The sequence below is a fragment of the Humulus lupulus genome, chromosome 4 (genome assembly GCF_963169125.1).
Source record: "Humulus lupulus chromosome 4, drHumLupu1.1, whole genome shotgun sequence".
In the NCBI taxonomy this organism is placed as follows: domain Eukaryota; kingdom Viridiplantae; phylum Streptophyta; class Magnoliopsida; order Rosales; family Cannabaceae; genus Humulus; species Humulus lupulus.
Genome location: NC_084796.1, coordinates 218,004,341 through 218,020,837, shown reverse-complemented (window position 1 = coordinate 218,020,837; position 16,497 = coordinate 218,004,341).

Genomic DNA, 16,497 nt, shown 5'->3' with positions numbered 1-16,497 from the left:
TCTTGATTATTCACAGGGTGTTCTCTTCGTTCTTTTTGAGACCAATTGATTTGGTTTATTAGATGATTTTTTCACTTCATTTGGAATTTTTGAATTATTGCTACTTCTTTAGTAAATCCAATAGAAGAATGTACTTGAAAGGCGTCTTCCCTTTGTTTGTTATGTGCAATTGATAGTTGGTAGCAATGGAACCAAGTATCTGGCTGAAACTTGAAACAAATCAAATAGAAAATTTAAAAAAAAAAATTGAACTTAACAATTTATGGAAGAAAAGAGAACACAACTTTAGATTTTGAAAAACAGTGAGGTGAAAGCTTTCACATTTTTTAGAATGAGAATCTCATATTATTGCAATTCTATCTGCCAAGTCAACTAATGAAATTGGCCATGTCAACTAGTGAAATATAAATTTTGGCCAATTGCATGCCATGTACAAGTGGTTATACAATTTTTTTGTATCTCAGGAGTCAGACCACTATGTATAAAGTCCATCTTCATTTATTTGTATTAGAGAATCTCATATTATTGCAATTCTAACTGCCTATTTCAATTATAAGAACAACTCCATTTCCAGTCTTCACCTACTCCATCTATCATATGGAAACAACAACTCCATTTTCAGTCAAAATTTCAATTACTTTAGATAATATAAACTTCATTACCTGAATGCTAATATCTCCAAAAATTTTATATCAATCAGAAGAAGTGAAATGAAAACCAGCAGTCTTTATGAGATTACAAGGAACTAACTAAAATATATATTTACCACTTTGGCAGTGGCTTAAATAGATAGAATTTATTAACAAAATAAATGAACAGAACTAATGACTTACTCCAGTTTCCTCTTTCACTTCTCTTATTGTTGTCTGAAAAATATCCTCCCCCTATAGATTAAAGAGCTCACTTAAATGTCTTTTCAAGGAAAATAGTATAAACCAGAAAAAGAAAAAACACATCAAATTTACACACCTCATCAACAACTCTAGTAGGAACTTTCCACACACCTGTTCCTTTGAATATGCCAACCTTTTCTTGCACTACAAGAAACTGACAAAAGAAAATCTATCATTGTACAATATGAAGTAAAAGACCAAGAGATTTCAAATCACCCCTTCATATGCACATAGTAGATTTCAAATTTGGAAGAAGTATTCTACACAATCACTTCCTTTAATATAATATTTCCTTGAGACTTTGTTTCTCATTTAGTAAATAGGGTAGAATAGTATTGGATATCATTAAGACAAATAAGACAAAAAAATAAAAAGAAATGAGTTAATCATTGGCCAACTAAAATTTATTAGAAAAGAAGTTAGATAGAAAGCTGTCATATATAAGATGGGGATTGGAAATGGCAGAATTATCACAAGTTTAGCAATACGACTAAATAATCAGATTAAATTCATTTCTCAACTCCAAAATCAAAATCAAAATCAAAATCACGTAATTCAAAGCTCAAATTTACAAATTGACCAAAAAAAAAAGTGAATTCGAAATGCAAAATCTGGTTTTGAAAAATAATAAGAACAAATGGAAATTCATTTCTCAACTCAAAATCACGTAATTTTAAAAATCAAATCATATAGTATATTTTGGTTGATACAATTATGTATTTACCATTACATAGTCTTATCAAAATTTTACTTTTTGTTGGTTAGAACAGGACAATTAAGTTGGTGATCATGTTGGATAAAAATTGGCTACGCTTCAATAGGTAATAAGAATTAGGGATTTAATTAGTGCCAGCTTAGTAAAATTAGTAACTTACTATATTTGTTACTAATATATTATAAATATGAACTTGTCTTTGAATTGTAGAGCCTCAGATGAGTATAGAGAAGGCGCTAATAATTTTGTAGAAATGGCAGAAAAGCTAGCTGGTTATCCAGAAAAGTTATTGTGTCCATGCAAAGTTTGTCGAAACTTAAGTCACAAATGTATTAGCATTTTGTATGAACACTTAGTCATTTATGGGATTGATCCAACATACAAAATCTGGTTTCATCATGGGGAAGAATTATCAAGAGATGATGATATAGAGACAATAGAAACCATTGATTCTTACAACCTGTTTAGGGCTACAAAGATTGATGGTTGTCATTTTGAATGTCATGTAGAAGGTCATGATGACACTTTTATGGAAAAAATAGAAGATGCAGAAACTCCATTATATCCACAATGCAATAAATAAACTAAGTTATCTTCAATTGTTGCATTGTATAAGCTTAAAACTACTAATGGATGGTCTGACAAAAGTTTTAATGAATTGTTAAGACTTTTGAATGATATGCTTCCTTTAGATAATATGATCCCCAAGTCTATGTATGAGGTTCGAAAATTTCTTCGATTATTTGATTTAGGATATGAAAAGATTCATGCATGTGTTAATGATTGCTGTTTGTTTAGAAAAGATAAAGAAAACTTGCAAGAATGTCCAACATGTGGAACTTCACGTTGGATGTCAGATAAACTGACTAAAAAGGTTCGACATGGTGTCCCATCAATATTTTTAAGGTACTTTCCTATAATCCCTAGGTTGAAACGTATGTTCATGTCTAAAAGAATTTCAAAGGAATTAAGATTGCATCACAACAATAAAATTTGCGATGGAAAAATACGTCACCCTGTGGATTCAACAGCATGGGAGCTAGTCAATGATAAATGGCCATCATTTTCAAATGAAGAGAGAAATATTAGACTTGGCCTTTCCACAGATGGATTTAACCCATTTAGTAATTTGAGTTCTAAGTATAGTGTTTGGCCTGTATTGTTGGTCATGTACAACTTACCCCCATGGTTATGCATGAAACAGGAGAATATTTTATTATCAATGTTAATTCCAGGACCTAAACAACCTTGGAATGATATTGATATATACTTAGAACGTCTCGTAGAGGACTTGAAATTATTATGGAACGAGGGAGTTGATGCTCATGATGCATTGGACAATACAAATTTCAAGTTGCAGGTTATTTTGATGTGGACAATCCCAGATTTTCCAGCATACGGGAACCTTGCTGGTTGTAAAAATAAGGGATGTTTCAGTTGTCCCTTATGTGGTTATGGTACTCATTCAAAGTGGCTAAAACATAGCGGGAAGTTTTTATATCGAGGTCATCAGAAATTTCTTCAAGAAGACCATCCATTTCAGAGTTAAAGAAGTTGGTTTGATGGAGAAGAAGATCATGGAAATCCGCCAAGAATCATGAATGGGACTACAATTGCTGAACACCTTAAATATTTTGTGAATGTTTGGGGAAAATCCACTTCAAAGAAAAGGAAACAAGATGATTCAAAAGAAATGTGGAAAAAGCGATCCATATTTTTCAGTTATGGAGAGAGAGCGTTGTTAGGCGCGATGTCAGGAGGACGGTGCCTCCTTTTACTGGATCCAGTCAGGGTAGAGGCCCTAGTGAACAGAAGAGAAAGGCCCCATATTCTTTTGTTCCTCCTAGCTTGGATAAGAGGGCACAGGGTGCTTTAGGCAGCCTTCAGGGCGGAGGTGACAACTGGAGGAGTTTTCCAGTGTGTTCTCGGTGCAGACGACAACATCAGGGAGAGTGCAGGATCAGGGCCTACTTTATCTGTGGGAGTGCCAATCATCTAAAGAAGGATTGCCCACAAGCCGGGAAAGAGGAGCCTAAGCAGGGTGACATCCTCGTTCCTGCTAGAGTGTTCACCTTACTCAGACTGAGGCGGAGGCTAGTCCCTCGGTTGTGACAGGTCGGATTTTTAGTGTTGGTTATTTGTATACTGGATTGATTGATTTGGAAGCTACTCATTCATTTGTGTTTGCTAGAGTGATAGATCAGCTGTGTAGACCTAGTGATTTATATGCTAGGAGCTTTCAGACTTTGTTGCCAACGGGGGAACTGGTAGTCTCTAGGAGATGGATTAAAGCATTGCCAGTAGAGATAGATTGTAGGGAGTTCTCTATTGATCTAATTGAGTTAGAGATGGATGACTTCGATATGATTCTAGGGATGGATTGGTTGTCGAAGTATGGGGCGACGATTGACTGCAAGCGCAGGATGGTGACTTTTGAACAAGAAGGGGAGGTACCCTTTGTATTGGTGGGGACAGTTAGTGGACCACGGGTACCTATGATTTTAGCATTGAAGGCTAGAGACCTGATGCGGGAAGGTTGCATAGGATTCCTAGCGAACATTGTGGATACCTCTAGGGTTGTGTCAGTTGGACCGAGTGAGATGAGATTGGTGTGTGAGTTTCCAAACTTATTTCCAGCAGACCTGCTAGGGTTGCCACCGCAACGTGAGATTGAGTTTGTTATAGAGTTGGTTCCAGGGGCGGAGCCAGTATCTAAGACACCTTACAGGATGGTTTCGGCAGATTTGAAGGAGTTGAAGATTCAGTTGTAGGAGTTACTGGATTTGGGATTCATCAGACCGAGTTTCTTGCCGTGGGGTGCTCCAGTGTTGTTTGTCAAGAAGAAGGACGGATCTCTTAGGATGTGTATTGACTATAGGGAGCTGAATAAGTTGACCATTAAGAACAAGTACCCAATGCCTAGGATGGATGATTTATTTGACCAGCTACAAGGGAAGACAGTGTTTTATAAGATTGATCTTCGGTCAGGTTACCATCAGCTAAGGATTGAAGAGGAGGACATACCAAAGACTGTTTTCTGCACAAGATATGGACACGATGAATTCCTGGTTATGTCCTTTGGATTAACCAATGCCCCAACAGCTTTTATGGACATGATGAATAGGGTTTTCAAGGATTACTTGGACAAGTTTGTGATTGTGTTTATCGACAACATTCTGGTGTACTCTCAGTCAGAGACAAAGCATGAGTAACATCTACGTTTGGTATTGCAGCGTTTGAGAGAGCATAGATTATATGTAAGTTCGGTAAGTGCAAGTTTTTGCTACCGCAAGTCACATTTCTGGGCCATATTGTTAGTAAGGAGGGGATTATAGTTGACCCAAGCAAGATTGAGGCGGTGAGAGATTGACCTAGACCGAGCAGTGTTCCAGAGGTTAGGAGTTTTCTGGGATTGGCAGCATATTATCGGTGATTTGTTGAGGGGTTCTCCAAGATAGCTATGCCGTTGACTGAGTTAACAAGGAAGAAGACTAAGTATGTATGGACAGACAGGTGTGATAATAGTTTCAAGGAACTGAAGCGGAGACTGATCACCGCGCCAGTGTTGAGTTTGCCAATAGACAATGAGAAGTTTGTGGTTTACTGTGATGCTTCCAAAAAGGGTTTAGGGTGTGTGCTGATGCAAGAAGGAAATGTGATAGCCTACACATCAAGACAGTTAAAGGAGTATGAGCAGAGATATCCTACACATGATCTGAAGTTGGCAGTGGTGGTATTCACACTTAAAGTTTGGAGGCATTATCTGTATGGTGAGAAGTGCGAGATATACACTGACCATAAGAGTTTGAAGTACTTCTTTACTCAAAAGGATCTGAATATGCACCAGAGACGGTGGCTGGAGTTGGTAAAGGATTATTATTGTGATATCCTATACCATCCTGGGAAGGCTAATGCAGTGGCTGATGCATTGAGCCGGAAGGGTCTAGGACAATTGTTCAGTTCGAGAAAGATATCTGATGAATTAGCTGAGGAAATGATAAGAGCAGGTATAGAGTTGGTGGTTGGTCAGCTAGCCAACATAACTCTTCAGTCTACACTCCTTAAGAAGATCAAGGAGGCGCAGGGGAAGGATTCCCAGTTGAGAGGGCACAGAGAGAATGTCTTAGTCGGAGCAGATAAGGACTTTTTTATCTCAGAGATGGGATTACTAAAGTACAAGGTTCGGATCAATGTTCCAATGGATTCTAATATCCGGTGAGAGATCTTGGATGAAGCGCATACCACTCCCTATTCTTTACATCCAGGTACAATGAAGATGTACCAAGATTTGAGAGCCTTTTATTGGTGGTCGGGAATGAAGAGGGACGTGGTGGATCATGTGGCCAAGTGCTTAACTTGTCATCAGGTAAAGGCAGAACATTAGAGGCCAGCAGGGTTGTTGCAGCCTCTAGGGATCCCAGAGTGGAAGTGGGAAGATATCACCATGGACTTTGTGGTTGGTTTACCGAAGACCGTGGGACAGCATGATTTGGTGTGGGTGATTGTGGATAGGTATACCAAGTCCTCCCACTTTTTACCTGTCAGGACGACTTATACTGTGGAGCAGCATGCTGAGTTGTATGTGAAGGAAATTGTTCGACTTCATGGGGCTCCAAGGTCGATAGTATCCGACAGGAATCCCACCTTCACCTCCATGTTTTGGGAGAGCCTGCTATGAGCTTGTGTGCTAGATTTTGGGGGATCTTGGAATAAGTATCTTCCTTTTATTGAGTTCTCATACAAAAATAGTTATCAGGCGCACAATCAGAGTGGCTCCGGATGAGATGCTGTACGGGAGGAAGTGCAGATCACCTATTCATTGGGATGAGACGGGTGAGAGGAGGTACTTAGGTCCTGAGATGGTTCAGGAGACCAATGAGGTGATTGAAAATATTAGAGCTCAAATGCTCACCTCCCAGAGTTGCCAGAAGAGTTACTTGGACTTGAGATGCAGGATCGTAGTGTTTCAGGTCAGTAACCATTTGTTCCTTAGGGTTTCACCTTTGAGAGGAGTGAAATGCTTTGGTGTTCGGGGAAAGTTGAGCCCTAGGTTTGTTGGCCCCTTTGAGATTCTAGAACGGGTTGGTGAGGTAGCTTACAGATTGGCGATGCCTCCAACTCTATCAGGGGTTCATGATGTATTTCACCTATCTATGCTCCAGAAGTAAGTATCAGATTCTACGCATATACTGAGTTATGAGAACTTGGAGCTAGACCAAGATCTATCATATGAGGAGAAGTCGGTTCAGATTCTCAAACGAAAGGATAAAGTCTTGCGAAGCTAGACCATCGCCTTAGTGAAAGTGCTGTGGAGGAACAGCAAGGTTGAGGAGGCGACGTGGGAACTTGAAGCGGACATGCGGGAGCGGTATCTCGAGTTATTCAGGTAATTTCGATGATGAAATTTCTGTAAGGAGGGGATAGTTGTAGCATCTCGATTTTACTAATAAGGCTTAGGACCTTGATTAGCGTGCCTGGAGGGCAATAATTGATTAATGGTATTAATATGTGAATTTGATCAATATATGATTAGAAATACATGTTTAGGTAAATTAAATATGCATGTGGGCCTCGTTTGGTTATTACGGGCATGTTTATAATTTTAGCCTCGTAAATTAAATTATGATATATTTGTGATATATCTGTGTTGCACGATCCGAGAAAGTCCTAAGGAGCAGTTTAGCTAGAAAGTCACAATGGGATCGTTTACCTGACTCGGGGCGAGTCGAGGGGAATTTTGGGTATTAGATGTTTTATCGGGTTATCAGGTTATGAAAATAAATATTTGGAGATATATTTGAAGTTAGAATATTTAGGAGGAAATATTGGGGAAATTTACCATTTTGCCCTCAGGGACGTTTTTGGTACCCTGAGCCTTTGAGGTAACCTTAGAGACTTAAGTTAAGTAAAACAAAACCAAGGTAAGCATTCAGAAACTAAGGGAAACTGACCCAAACCTCTTCTCTCTCTCACTTTTTATCTAAGCCATACCAAGGGGAACTTTGAAGATCAAGCTAGGAATTGGAGGTCTAAACTTGAGGATTAGCTCAGTTTCAATTTGTGGATTCAAGCAGAGGCTAAGGTAAGCTTTAAACTATGATATTAGCTATTTAATTTTGTGGTTACTAGCTGGGTTTCTAGTTTTCTTGAAGCTTTGAAGTGGGAGATTGGAATTGGGACATGAAGAGGTTTAAAGCTACCTTCTTGTTCGGTTTTCCTGCTGAAACTATAGTAGAGATTCTGTGGTAATTGAATTAGATTGTTAGGTTGATTTTGGGGTACATGGACTTGGATTTGGTGGAGAAAATGGAGGATTTTTCTGGGTTCGAAGGGTCAGGCCGCGGCATTGTTTCTGCTGAGCCACGGTCCTCTAGAACACTTGGGAGGCCAGGATGAGGGCGGGCCACGGCACACCCTAGCTTGGGTCACAACGCTCATGCCCTGTTTTGGGGTTTCTGGTTGAGGCGGGCCGCAACATGGGTTCATGGGGCCACGGCACTTAGTGTGTTTTTGGTCTTTAAGGAGGTTCTAGGCTCGGGAATCAAAAAGTTAAGGCTCGGGATGGATTTTATCACCCGGATTGATAGAATTCAAGGACCCAGAGACTAGAATTATAACCCAAAGTTATTTAATGGATTAGAACTTGATGGATGGATGTTGTTGATATGTTGTGACTAGGTTTTCAATGAGGCTCAGACTAGGAGACTGTGCTCGGGACATCGGTGCCTAGAATGTTCGGGACACAGGTAAGAAAACTGTTGTACCCATAGAGCAGAGCAAGGCCCTATAGTTCGTGTTGCAGGGCGACCCTATATGATTGTGTTACTGGGCGTAGCCCATTGATTATGCTTATATGTGTTTAAGTATTTGTTTAACTATGCTATGTGTGCATTTATGTGAATGAACGGCAAATGTCAGGAACGACGAAGGCCAAGAACGGCGAGGGCCGGGAACGGTGAAGGCCGAGAACGGAAGGCCGAGTACGGCATGGGGCCGGGAGCAGCGTTTAGCACTCAGAGTGCGAGTTGCTAAGATGAGACCCTATAGGATACCTTGGATATCCTCATGGTGTAGACCGTGAACCCAGGGCCTGGTAAAGCACCTGGGACGGCATGGCCGTATGTGTTTAGCATGTTGGCAGTTTGTTTATGTGCTGGTTGATGAATAGGCATATGTTATTTGCTTGTGTGGAGTTTTCTTGCCGGGCTTTGACTCATGGGTGCTGTATGGTGCAGGTAAGGGCAAGGGGAAAGTCGACCAACCATTAGTACGGAGAGCGTGAAGCGACACGTACATGTTTGGCCTGCTTTGCTGCCATGACCAGGGTATTTTTCGGAGATGATGTGTATTAAAATTAATTTTGTCATTTAGCTGAGTTTAATTATAATTTCGAGTTGTAAATATTTCTAAACAGTATTTTGGGATCCCAAATGTATATCTCTTTATAATTTCAATGAATGACTGGTTAGCTTCACTTTTAACCTAAAACCGTGATTAGCGAGTTAATTGCACGTTTTAAACTCACTTAGTAACGACTCTAAGGAAGTAGGGCGTTACAATTACCATGATAAAAAATCATGTATTTTATTGGGGATTTGATACAAGTTATCGTACATGGTATTGGCATGGGGAATCATTGAAAAATAATAATCCATATCCATTCGGGAGGCGAGGGATTGATGATTTTGGTTATAGTGATTTTGACGATCATCCTATGGAATTGCTCGATGAAGCACAAGAAGAGTTTGTTGATGATCCTTCAAAAGTCGATAAATTGGTTAGAGATTCAGATAAACCATTATTCAATGGTTGTCAGAAACAAAGATTACCAATGATGGTAAAATTTTACAACATAAATGCAGAAAATGGTGTTGGCGATAAATGTTTTAGTCAATTTTTAGCTGCTTTTAAAGAGATTTTTTCGTCAGATAATTGCTTCCCTGAGTCTACGTATGAAGTGAAGAAAACTTTAAATTGCATATGCTTGAAGTATGAGAAGATCCATGCATGTCTGAACGATTGTGTGTTATATCGTAAAGAGTATGCACACATGGACACTTGCCCAGAATGTGATTCACCCTGCTACAAACCTAACAAGAGTAAGGAGATTACTCAGAAAGTGATGTGGTACTTGCCTTTGATTCCACGGCTTAAGCGATTATATCAAAGTGCAGAACACTCTGAAAACTTAATATAGCATGAGACTAGGCAAGTGAAAGATGGTAAACTTCGACATCCTGCAGATTCGCAGGCTTGGAAAAAAGTTAATAACTTTAATCCATAATTTAAAACTAAAGCAAGACATCTTCGTCTAGGTCTAGCTGCTGATGGTGTAAATCAACATAAATCTCTAAGTAGTAGGCATAGTTCATGGCCTGTCTTCCTTGTTATGTACAATCTTCCTTCGTGGTTAGTGATGAAAATAAAGTTTTTGATGCTCACGTTAATGATTTCATGCCCAAAATAACCAAGACACGATATAGATGTTTATTTGGCACCATTAATTGATGATTTGAAAGATTTGTATGAAAATGGTGTTGAGGCATATGACGGTTTAAAGAAAGAAGTCTTTAACTTAAAATCTGTTTTGTTGTGGACTGTTAATGATTTCCCAGCTTATGGTAATCTATCAGGGTTAAGCACAAAAGGTTACCAGAGATTTTCAATATGTTGCACTAACACAAGGATTATTCATCTATCGAATGGGGCACAAAATTTGTTGTATGGGTCATAGACGACACTTTCCCCTAAATCATCATTATAGGAAAAAAAAAAAAAAAAAAGCATTTGATGGTGATAAAGAACAAGGTGTTGCTCCTTTGCCACTTTCAGGGCAACAAATTTTTAAAGAAGTAGAGAAAATTGATTTCAAGTATGGAAAAATGTAGAAAAATAAGAAAGTAAATGGATGTTTCCAAAGGAAATCAATTTTTTTCGTCTTCCCTTACTAGAAAGATTTACTTGTTCGACAATATTTGGATGACATGCATATAGAAAAAAATGTGTGCGAAAGTATTATAGGTACATTACTTGATATTCTCGGTAAAACTAAGGATGGTTTAACTAGTCGTTTAGATCTTGTTGAAATGGGTATACAAACTGATTTAGCACCTGAACAGAAAGGTAAACACTCATATTTACCTCCTGCTTGTTTCACGTTGTCCAAAGAAGAGAAAAAAGTTGTATGTAAATCATTTGTAGAGATGAAAGTGCCTGATGGCTATTCATCCAACATTCGAAACTTGGTATCCATGGGAGATTTAAAGTTGATGGGTATGAAATCACATGATTGTCATATGTTGATGCAACAATTACTTCTGATTGCTATTCAGTCAGTATTACCGAAAAAAGTTCGAGCTTGTTTGACGAATGTTTGCATATTCTTCAATCATTTATGTGGAAAAGAATTAGAAATGAAAAAATTGGATGCATTGCATTGTAAGATAGTGGAAACTCTATACAACCTTAAAATGTTATTTCTGCCATCCTTCTTTGACATTATGATCATTTTCATCAAAATGAAGACTATCCTTTTGATGAAGAATATGGATCATCAATTTATGAGTCTCCGCCACCGCTGAGCTATGAAGTTCATTTGTGTTCTGATAATATTGACAATGTAGTGGCTAAGGGTGTAATCATTGTACCAAACATGGGTAGTCAAATTACCATCCATGGAAATGTACTTGATGATTCAGTTGCGAGGGTTTGGCTTATAGATGCCTTACAAGAAGAAGTTGAGACCCCTATTCCCTTTGGTAACGTACAATATGTTGGGGACGCATGAGACACATTCCTGCCTTGGCCAAATAATTTAATTTGACTTGTCAGGTATAAAATTATTTGCTTGGATATTTAAATTTTATTTTTAAATGGGTACAATATATTGATATGTTGAATGATATTATGTAGGGTCTATCTTCATCTAAACACAAATCCCTATCACCAAGCCCACATTTATCATCAGTTCGATCTCACGTAGTCATCCCCGCTGAAATAGCTCAACCAGAACCTTCAAATTGGTTAACAGATAACCAATGGGATAAAATTGATCTGAGTCTAAAATTTATAGTGAAGGAGTATTATTCCATTAAAGGAATAGATGGGGTTGTACAAGTTCTCGTTGACTCAGAGTTTATAGGAGAACACGAGGCTATCGTCATCACTTCGAAAGACGTTCATCAAGCAACCTCCATGGCTAATATTGGATCCTCAGCTATGTTGTTTGGTATGAGGTATGTATCAATTAAAATTGAACTCAATCCGTTATTCATTACAAACTATTAGAGGAGTTTGAATATATTAGATATTCATCCATAGTGAAGTAAGTTTTGAGATGAAATTTTGTATTGTGGAGATAATAGAAGGTTGAGAACATGTGTGTCTTAGTGAAGTAGGTTATATGAATTTTGTGTGCTACGGTGACTTATGGTTGAGAACATGCATGTTGTTTGTTGTATGTTTTGTTTGAATTGAATTTATAGGTACTAATAATTTTGGATATGCTATAGAAACAGAGGAAACTCTGACCAAATTTTTTTTTGACGATATTAATTTATTAATTGAATATGTAATATGAATGATTGATTCTACAGATGCATTTGGGAAAGCATGCACCCAAATTCACGACAATTATACAAATTTTTTGACACCGAACATCTTTCTACTGGCAATGATGAAAGTAAAAATTATACGGTAGATCTTATAGCCAAATGGATGATGACTATGGATAGAGGAGGCCAAATATATTCCATTCCTTGGATTGTTGAGTAAGAACGAACTACTTAAATATTATCACTACTATGGTTGAATTGTAATCTTATAATAATCATAATTTATTATAGTTTTAGTCGACATTGGATGTTGATGCTCCTGATGATGCGGGGGATGACCATAATTTTGGACCCTTTAAAAATCATAAATCTCCACCAATAATTAAGGAGGTTATGTAAAAGTAAGTTCTTCAATTGTAATGTAGGCATTGTTAATTTTTAAAAGTTGAGAGTGTAATATGTATTTAATTAATTTTAATTTTTGTAGAGCATACACAAAATGTTTGGAAAATGAATACATTGGCACATTTACAAAATTGCTGAGAGGTTCTTGTCCAAAATAACCTGAAAGTCATGAATGTGGTTATTATGTACTAAGATACATTTATGATCTTGTAAATGCACCGAATCCAGCAGAAATTATCAAGAAAAAAGTATGTTATATTTTAAACTCATTTTTGCTTAAGAAAAACTAGATATAGTTTTTAATTATCTAATTTATATTAACTTTTCAATTTGCAGTGGTTTGACAAAAAGGAATGCAATGTTAAAGAGGATCTACTACCACTAAAAAGTGATTGGTTAGCAAGATTAATGTCATTTATTTATGAAATCTAAGTTTTCATATGTATGTAAGATTAAACTGCTAACTTATTGGTTAGAAAGATTAAAGTCATTGATTCATTAGCAAGTTATTTTGTATTAGTATTGAAATGTATATATAACAATTTAACAAATTAGGTTATACTATTGAAAATAATTATATATATAATTGAAATTGAAAATTAATTTTTTTTTATTAAAAAAGCTAGGTTATAATATTGAATATATATATAATTAGAATTCAAAATAATTATATAATTGAAATTGAAAATTAATTTTTTTTATTACAGGGCTTTCTCTACGGTTGTAATAAGCCAACCACATCTATCTCCGCAGTTCGCTTATCACAACTACAGAGAAAGATGTCGCTTTTCTCCACGGTTGGTGTACTACTTTTCTCTGCGGTCGAATACAATCTGCTTTTCAATACTCTCGAAAACCGCAGTGTATTAAGTAAAAAAATCGTAGAGAAAAGCTTTTTTTGTAGTAGTGCTTGTATTTTTGTAATAGAGTTGTAACACTTATTTATCTATCATCTTGTCTATTGTAACATTTTGCATAGAGTTATATCTTTGGTTTTACCATTTCCATTGAATATAATATATATATCTAATAATCAAAAGCTTAATTTTCTTTTCAATGGAATGAGAAACCATAGAAATCTTGTGAAGATAAAACTTTGAAAAGATGGTAGAAAGGATTTGAGGGGGTGGTGGCTACTCCGACCATGAAAACTCTGAGGAAGAAGAAGACGAACTGGACGCAGATAGACAAGGAGGGAGAAAGGGGAAGAGAAAGAGTGAAAAAAAAAGTTTTATTTTATTTTACTTTTTATTAATAAAAATATATTTTTAATTATTTTTTGTAATTTTAAAATCTTAATTTATAACTAAGGTTATTTTAGGCATTACGAAAAACTAATTAACCAAATTAGAGAATAAGGTACCATTTTTAACTGATTTTACAAATATAGAGTACTTGATAGGCATTTTTCATATTAAAGGGTACTAAATTTATATTTCAATGAAACATAGGGTATCAACTAAGTATATTCTCAATAATAATTGATAAAGCATGTCAAATTCGATGTAACACATTGATAAATGAAAATGACATAAAAATATGTCTACAATGTACATATTTATATAATATTGGAAATATACAAAGTTATTTTACAAGTATAAATTGATAATTAATGTTATCATGAAATTAGTATGTAAAAGATAGCCTATATATAAATATATTTAATATTAAGTCAATTATTACAATGTGGATGTATATTTTTTATAGGCGGGACCAAGAAATCTTATTACTTATTACAATGTGGAGTTTATTCCTATTTATAACTAGTCCCAAGTTGTGCCCCTACAGAAAGAAGCTTTAACTTCGGTTTTTAAGGCGGATAGACTTCGATTCTCGCATAACTAAAAATCGAAGTCTATCAATGCGAAGTTAAAAGTCTTTAAAAAACTGAAATTAAAATAGGGGTTTTAACTTCGATTATTTGGAAAAAACCAAAGTCTATTCTAGACTGTTAACTTCTGTTTTTACCAAATAACCGAAGGTAAAATTCTTGGAAACACACTGATGTTAGGTAGTGAGAACTTTTAACTTCGGCTATTAGGTAAAAACCAGCGTTAAAAGTCTAGAATAGACTTCGATTTTTTCCAAATAATCGAAGTCTATTACTTATTTTTTTCTAAAAGAAAATAATATTAGACAAATTTTAACCCAAATAACAAAAAATCTAATCCAGTTTTCAATCCAAATACCACAAAAATAACAATTTCTTAAAAAGTTTAAACAAAAATAAATTATTAAAATTAATGAGTTTCTAATAACTATTAATAAACATTAAAAAATAAATAAAAAATGAGAAAATTACAAATAAAATTTTATTTAATTCGGATTAATAAAAAATTTAGAAAAAAGTAACGTAGACAAACTTTTAGATATTCATACCTTCTTCAATGCCCAAACACACATTTGAATCAAGATTAGAAATTCTTAAAACCTATACATTATCAAAACAAAATATATTAAATTAAAAAATAAAATAAATCTGAAAAATAAAGAAAATTTAAAAAAATCTTACAAACATAGATTTAGTGATCCATACATATTTTCAAGTTGAAGAACATGTCTGAATGCTCAAAATTCATTCAAAATCTGAAAAGAAATTGCTAAATCCGACCACACTAATACCCATGGCCAAATAGTATGTTTTACCCCTCAAAATCGAAAATAATCCAAAATCTATGATGTATTTCTGTTTTTTAGCTAGAATAGTGGTAAAAATTGGCACAAAATAGGGGAAATGGGTGAAACCCTCTTCTCCCGTATGGTGGCTATGAAGATTTTCCTTAGGGTTTCGTTTCAGACTAATAAATGAGAGAAGTGGTAGGGTCGGATATATAGAACTTTTAACTTCGGTTATTACAAAAAAAACGAAGTTAAAAAATGTCTCTTTTAACTTCGGTTTATTTGTAATAACCGAAGTTAAAAGTGACTTTTAACTTTGGTATTTTGGTAATAACCGAAGTTAAAAGTCTCTGATTTTTTTACTACACAAATGTCTTTCTTTCTTTGAGGGCTAAACCTAAAACTGAAGTTAAATAACCGAAGTTAAAAGTGACTTTTAACTTCGGTTTTTTGGTAATAACCGAAGTTAAAAGTCTATGCTTTTTTTTTTATTACACAAAGGTCTTTCTTTCTTTGAGCGTTAAATCTAAAACTGAAGTTAAAAGCCCATTAAAAGCTTTAACTTCAGTTTTCATGTATTTTCCAACAATTCCATGTGTAAAAACCGAAGTTAAAGCCTATATTTCTAGTAGTGTTGGGACTAAAGTTTTTTATGACTATACGGGAGTTATTCCAATATAGAGTAATATCTTATGAAGATTTTACTGTAATCCTATATTTTGACATACAAAGATGGAAAAAATTATGTTTATTGCAATAGGTTTTCCAACCGTAGTAAAGGTAAACGTGATCATTATTTTGTCAAATCATATATAATATTAGTTATAGTCCTTAATCTGGATGTAGAATACTATTATCAACCTGATATAAGACAAAAAAAAAACAAGAGAAGTTTACATAAATATGAGGAAAATAGACATAGTTTATGTATTTATGGGAAAAAAATAATTATACAAAATATGGTAAGTTTTGAAAAAAAAAATTAAATGGTAATTCCATATAATATAAAAAATAGATTACCATAATTATAAATACACAAAACTTTCTCTCACCTTCTCATTTCTCTCCCTCACAATATATCTCTCTCTTTTCTCCTTTCTTCCTCTCTCCTCCCCCATTTGGTTCTCTCATCTCAACCATCCGCTGGCGATACTACCTCCGCCCCCGCCCCTGACAGCGATGTACCTCCTCCTCTGGTTCTTCTTCTTCTTCTTCATCAAATCTAGTTTATTTTTATTTTCTTTGTTGTTCTTTTTTTTTTCACACCTAGTTTTTTCATTTCAAATATGTTTTTGCACTTCATATTTAATTT